Source organism: Ips typographus, linkage group LG4 (assembly GCF_016097725.1).
Source record: "Ips typographus isolate SLU linkage group LG4, UJ_Ityp_2.0, whole genome shotgun sequence".
Lineage (NCBI taxonomy): Eukaryota > Metazoa > Arthropoda > Insecta > Coleoptera > Curculionidae > Ips > Ips typographus.
This window is the reverse complement of record NC_138425.1, coordinates 2,862,860-2,869,510: the sequence shown is the minus strand read 5'-3', so window position 1 is coordinate 2,869,510 and position 6,651 is coordinate 2,862,860. Positions and strand designations below refer to the sequence as shown.

General features: G+C 32.0%; 1 long non-coding RNA gene across 1 annotated transcript; it reads right to left on the bottom strand.

The window, feature by feature from the left end:
* Positions 1-1,140: 1,140 nt before the first annotated feature.
* On the bottom strand, positions 1,141-2,900 carry LOC145727480 (uncharacterized). The gene is made up of 2 exons (XR_014177890.1): positions 2,338-2,900; positions 1,141-2,241 (listed from the first exon to the last, which is right to left on the bottom strand). It is a non-coding gene; the product is annotated as an uncharacterized LOC145727480 (long non-coding RNA).
* Positions 2,901-6,651: the final 3,751 nt, after the last annotated feature.

The window sequence follows — 6,651 nt, the reverse complement described above, 5'->3', positions numbered from 1 at the left end:
AGGAGTAGGTATAAAAGTTCTCGATATTCATTGTCGCTAATATGTACCTTTTCCGTGAGAACGCACGAAAGTGCCCATTTTTGGTGCACTGTTTTTAACTGGTGAGTTTTCCGGTGCGCTGATAAAAACGTGTTATTTCTTGCATAAAAACCGTTTTTCAAGAGTCTGGTGTGTTAGATTACCATCCAATATGGAATGATTTTATATGCTGATATTTTATGCTACAATATGAGTTCAAGTTGCAGCTAAAATCGGTCAAAACACATTGACATTTTTCGAGTGCGATTTACATAAAATGTCATACACATAACACTTACTATATAAGGGCAACTACCATGCTAACCAATTGTTGAAAATTTAGGGTATACCTGCTGACTACAGCGCTGTCAGTGGGTATGGTCCTAACTTTTTGAAGTGTTTGTACTCAAGTTTTCTATATTACCGGCTGTCATACATTTTGATACAGGGGAAGTTATAAAAAGGTATTGTTATTTTTAGAATATTACATACAGGGCGATTCTTAATCTATACGGATAAACTTAGCGAATGATACCTTATAAAAAAATAATGAGTAATCATGGAAAAAAATTTAGTAAAAGTATTTTATTTATGAAGATAATCGATAATACAGTGAATTTGCAATGCAATTCACAGTTATCGTAAAAATGTTTTTGCCCGGTTTAGGCCGTGCGAGTAGGTCTCATCGATTCAGCAATTTATAGAAAATGATGGAAATAACTTCGAACAGTTGGTATCAATCATATTAGTTAATAATGCAGTTTCAATTATAATTTTGAATTCACGGTAATGTATTTTTTTCAAATTTGTCTCTGTAAATAAAAAAACTTCACTTTTACTAAACTTTTTTCACATTATTAATCATTATTTTTCATAAGGTATCATTCCCTAAATTTAGACGTATAGGTTAAAAGAATCACCCTTTATTATTAGATGCGTTTCAAGCGTAAGAAAGTCGGCTCATTTAACCACATGTGTTATAATGGGTCGATTATTCTTAATCGTTCCAATGAAAGTAAACTCCCCCTATATTGAAAACGCTTGTGCACACTCCACACTCAGCAAATTCTGGAAAATAATGTAGGTAAAGTTATACAAATCACCAAGAAATTATATCTCACATTCAGAAAGTCGTATAAAATTTTTATTTTTGCTATTTATAAATAATATGGATACATACTAGGTACATTTGAACTTTGAAGAGGTGCTGTCAATAGCAAACTATCTGCATGATGTGAGCTTGTGTACTTTACAATAATAAGAAGACACTATAAACATACAATTATTAAACACGTCAAACTTTTAATAATATTTGCTTAGAAAGCTAGACGATAACTTAAAAGTTAGTAGGTAAATCGTTATTTATAATTCCTTTGTCCCTTACCCGCTACATCTCTCTTCACTCAGTTAATAATATTAATAAAAAAATTAGTAATCAGCTATAATATATTTCTTATGTGTTTCATATGTAAAACTCGCTGTTTACGTAATTTAAAAAAAAAATAGGAATGTTTGAAATATAACGAGCGATACATGTATTTAAGTTTTTCTAAACTTGCGTTTAGACTGCCATTTTTTATAGGCTTTGATCTTAATGGGATCAATTGAAGATTTATCTGGAAATACATGATAAAATTTTAAAAATTTTGAATCTTGCCCCTTTACTATTTTATTAATTTTCTTACACCAAAAATAAATTGCGCACTTTATTAGAAGGTTTAAAATTTTATCTGCCAAATTATGTATTCTGCAGTTTATCGGATTTAACTCAATTTTTTGTTTTAAAATTTCTTTAAGGTTTAAAAAAAGATGTTTTTGATTGCCTAATCGAGGTATCAAAAAATATATATAAAAAAAAAAAAAAATGAAATGAATGTCCCCAGCGAATTTGGGACGTTATGCTGATATAGCCTGTTAAGCCTCTATTCTTTCACATACCTTTTGAATTTTTGTTAATATGCATCTGTAAACTAAGATTTTTTTACACCTTTTGTGAAGGAAACAGAAAATTAATCATCCGGTATTGAATCTTATTGATATGAAAGTTAAATTCGTCGTAGACGAAAAATGGCTTACATGAATTGTAATTATTGTGTCCGTTAAAATCGACGGATGGATTGATGATTTCAGAAGAATCATTATTTATGCGAATGTTATTATAAGATTCTTCATTTGATCTATTCTCATCGTCATTTTTTAGGGTCGGAGATGAACTACTTGTTCCTAGAATAAAGAAAAACATGTAAGCACATTATTGTTATTACGTGTCCCAAATGAAACCCAATATTGATAAAAAAATATATTTGTGTACCTCCTTACCCAGTATGGATGGTACTTTCAATCGGGGCAAAAGTTTCGTGGGAATGGCCGTTGTTCGAAGCCCTCTTAGAGTACCAGGAACTTTGTCAAAATCGCTAAAGTGAACATCACAAACCCAGTAGGACTTGTAAATTTGGTCATTGCTTTTGTTTTTGAGAATGGGATTTTGGACGCAATTGACCCATTTTTTTAAAAGTTCTTGATTTTTTTTCGGGAACGTATGACGTTTTGAGAAAACGTCCAAACACTCCGGAACGACGCACTTTTTATACGAACACGATAACACTCCATATTTATTTTACTTCTAAAACTCTGAACTTAACGAAATTAACGAAATAATGAACAAAATTTAATTACTAAACTATTTAAATAAAAACAAAAAAACATAAATATATATAACAAATATGGAACAAATAAGTTTGCAAATTAAACGTGACACTTTTTCAAAATAATGGCAGCTCTAGTCAAAATACCAATTAACCAAAAATTTTGTCTTACCTTCCTCCTGGATTTTATGATATGATGGTGACATCTATTATTAGAATGCAAAACGTAGATTTTTATACAGCGCCAAATCCTTGCAGTGGGTATGGTCCTAACTAACAGGTTTGGTATATAGTGATATGTGATGTCATAATACGACAACTACCTGCATGAATTCTAGAACAACAATAACTATCTTGGTAATATCAATGTCAAGGTATTTTCCTAATATAGCTATTTATGTACCAAGGGCGTTAGAGAGAACATACTGATGGCCATTATACTCTCCTTAACAGTAAGTAACCTAACAGTTCAGTTTTTTCGAAATATCTTCAAAACAAAAAAATATAGAATATTTTTTCAGAAAAGATTTGAATTAGCCATATAATTCTTTAAAACTTTTCTAATTTAAACATTTTTGTTACTTCAATAATAACTGAGAATCCAATGGTGAGCATAGAATTTGGGACAGACTGTAGACTAATTTTACGTAGTCGTAGTATTATAGTAAATAGTGAACAACTTCAGATTCACTTTATTTTGAGTTTAATCTAGAATAGGAGAGGTTATTTTTGGATAGAGAGCTCTTAGAACCTTTACTACTCTTAGTATTTGGCTGTTGTTAGAGAATATATATGAATTTTTTTATAATAATATAATCATTATCTTGTATACCTGACAAGAATATACAGGGTGTTTCACGATAAATACGTCATATTTTAGGGCTTGATATTGCATGAGAAAATAACCCAAGTTTGTTATGTACCATAAACTATAAGCTCCAAAGTAGTTTCTTTACAAACCTATAGGGTGTAAAAATGTGAATAAAATTTGCAATTCAATGAAAATTTTAATAAAATTAGTTGTTTTTAATTCCACCAGTGGCGTCCATTCGGCCATGTTGAGTACACGATATTTTACAGAAAAAAATGGACCGTTACTGCTTTTTCATCAAATGCAAATCACTCTTAAGAGCCTCCTGTTGTCCTCACATCTCACGATGATATATTATTAAAAAAAATTGAATTGTTTTTATTTCAAACTTAAACACTCTGTATTTCCGTAACGAAACAACTTTGAAGCACAGTTTAAATAACAAACTTAAGTTTTTTTCCTTCACTGTCAAACCCTGAAATATGACGCCTTTATCGTGGAACACCCTGTATATCTGGTTCATTCAATCTCAATCAAAATCTGATTATTAACCAGACACCTAACTATGGAACTTAATGGTCGTATTGCTTTGCTTTAAAGACGAAAAAGCTAAGGGTAGTAAAAGACTTATGACTAATTCTAAAGAAAATTGTCAAAACAAACTTGTGTACACAGATGACCAGCAGCCGTTTAATAGGACAAGGGCTAAATTGCAAGTCGTAAATCCGATCAAAGTCCAAACAAACAGGTCAATTGCATGTTGCAGTTCTGTCAAAACAAGTCAATTTTGGTTATTTTCAGGCTCTTTTGTACTGCACTAAGTGGCAGACCTTTTACTATTCAACTATCATTATCTAGGCGGATCGGGTAACGCCCATCTTGAAGGTCGGGAGCGGTTATTTGTAATGCATTTATTGAACATGACAATCATTTCTATGGCCTGTTTGTTTGAAGAATGTTTTTATAAAGTGGACAAGAAAAACTTATGGTTAAGAGGAAAACAGCAAGAATTGTACCTATATGAAATGATTATGTTACGGTCAATTTGGCCGTCATCATATTGGCTGGGCATCATTAATAATGCTGAAAGTCATATTTGCAATTTATTTATAACTACCTAAACGTAACTTTTAAGTCTGTGGTAGTAATAACAGTATTTATAATGACCGGGCAATATAATAATAGTTATTTACATTACTAGTGTGGTATGAGCAATTTTGAATAGGTAATATATGTGTTACCAAATGGCTTATAAAATAAAAATACTCTGCATTTATTAACATTAATATGGCAACCGATCAAGTGTTCCCCTCTTAATACTTTTTTCTACTCCTACAGGGATACTGGTTCATTCCTTAACAGTTTGGAAAACTGATAAGTAGGCAATTACCAACGGTTGAACGAATACAGAATCCTAGACTTTCCGCAACTGTGCGATATGAAATAGACCAATCACAGACAATCTTCAGCGTGCGTAAAGGAATAGACCAATTACAGCTAATCTTGAACGTAAACAAAATAATTCTGATTAGAACATTTGTCCTGGAAAGTACACAGCAAACTAGTTTAAACTGTTCAATGTAAGAAAATCTGTAAATCCTTGAAACTAGGTAAGCAAAACTGGTAAATGGTTCTTGTTATTACCAAATGAACCAATGTTTGAAACGTTTCCGTGTTTACATTATCACTTTTGTCGCAGCCAAAGTTTGACCGGTGTTCCGAATTGTCACCGGGTGACAGCTGATTAACTTCGTCTTTTAGGTTGAGGTGTTGAATGGATTTGATCACCGCCCTCTGTACAAGAAAGCCAAGAAGGTGCATGCCAAAAATTCCAATATGGCCGAAATAGTGGTTGACAGTTTGCATTTGTTTGTATTGTGGAAATTGAGTTTTTCGATGATTAAATTAATTTTTAAGGTTTAAAGTCAAGACTTGGGATGCCAAAGTAATTTTTGTTTGCTATTTTATATATTGTTGTTTATATGTTTATTGTTCTAGTGAAAGTGTAGTTTGTGTTCATTTTATTGTGTTATCACTATTGTTATTGTTCCTTCATTTTTCTATAATTTGTTGTTGGTTTTTTAACTTAAATTCTATTGCCTCTACAATATGCCGTCCACTTGTTGTTTGCCAAATTGTAAAAGCAATTTGGTGAAAGGCCCAAAATTGTCAGTCTTTTACTTTTTGGAAAGTAAAAGACTGACGAGACCCTGCTCGAACCCAACAGTGGTTGAAAGCTTTGATCTGGAATGATTTTACTACAACACAATACTCAGTGGTAAGTACAATATGCTTTCTCATTCAGTAAACTTATTGCCTTTTACATACATAGGTATGTGAGTTACATTTTGAGGCCGCCTGCATTTTGAAAGCAACAAAGGTTTACTCTGAAGAAACAGGACAGCTTTTAGAAGTTCCATTGGCACATTTACATTTTAAAAGAAAGGTCTTTTGGTAATAATATAAAACCCATTTACCAGTTTTGCTTACCTAGATTCAAGGATTTCCAAATTTTCTTTGATTGAGCAGTTTTTACATTAGTTTGTTCGTTTGTTGTACTTTCCAGGACAAAGGGTTCTAACCAAACTTGCTTTGGCTGGACTTTATTGGGTATAAAAAGCCATATCTATACATATCTGGATCAGGAATGAAGCGTTCTTTGATTTTTCACTCACAACTTCTAATCAACTACACGAAAAAATAAAAAAAAAACATATTTTCTACTGCATCTGCATAGGTTTGTGTACAAAACAAAAACCGCTAACGCCGCCATTAAAAGTGACATTCTATACTTTCTTGTACAGAGGGCGGTGGTTGAATGGATTTGATTCATTGTAAATTGTAAGTTTGTATCATTTGCTTTATCATATAATAAAGTAGATGTTTTTATTCTTTAATTGAACACTAACTGAAACTTGAACGGCTTTTTCATTGCCTCAAAACATAAGCCAAAATGCAATGTTTTGAAGCCAACTGTCAGTGAGGATGACAATCAGAAGAATTATTTTGTTTACGTTCAAGATTAGCTGTAATTGGTCTATTTCTTTACGCACGCTGAAGATTGTCTTTGATTGGTCTATTTCTTTACGCACGCTGAAGATTGTATGTGATTGGTCTATTTAATATCGCACAGTTGCGGAAAGTCTAGGATTCTGTATTCGTTCAACCGTTGGCAAT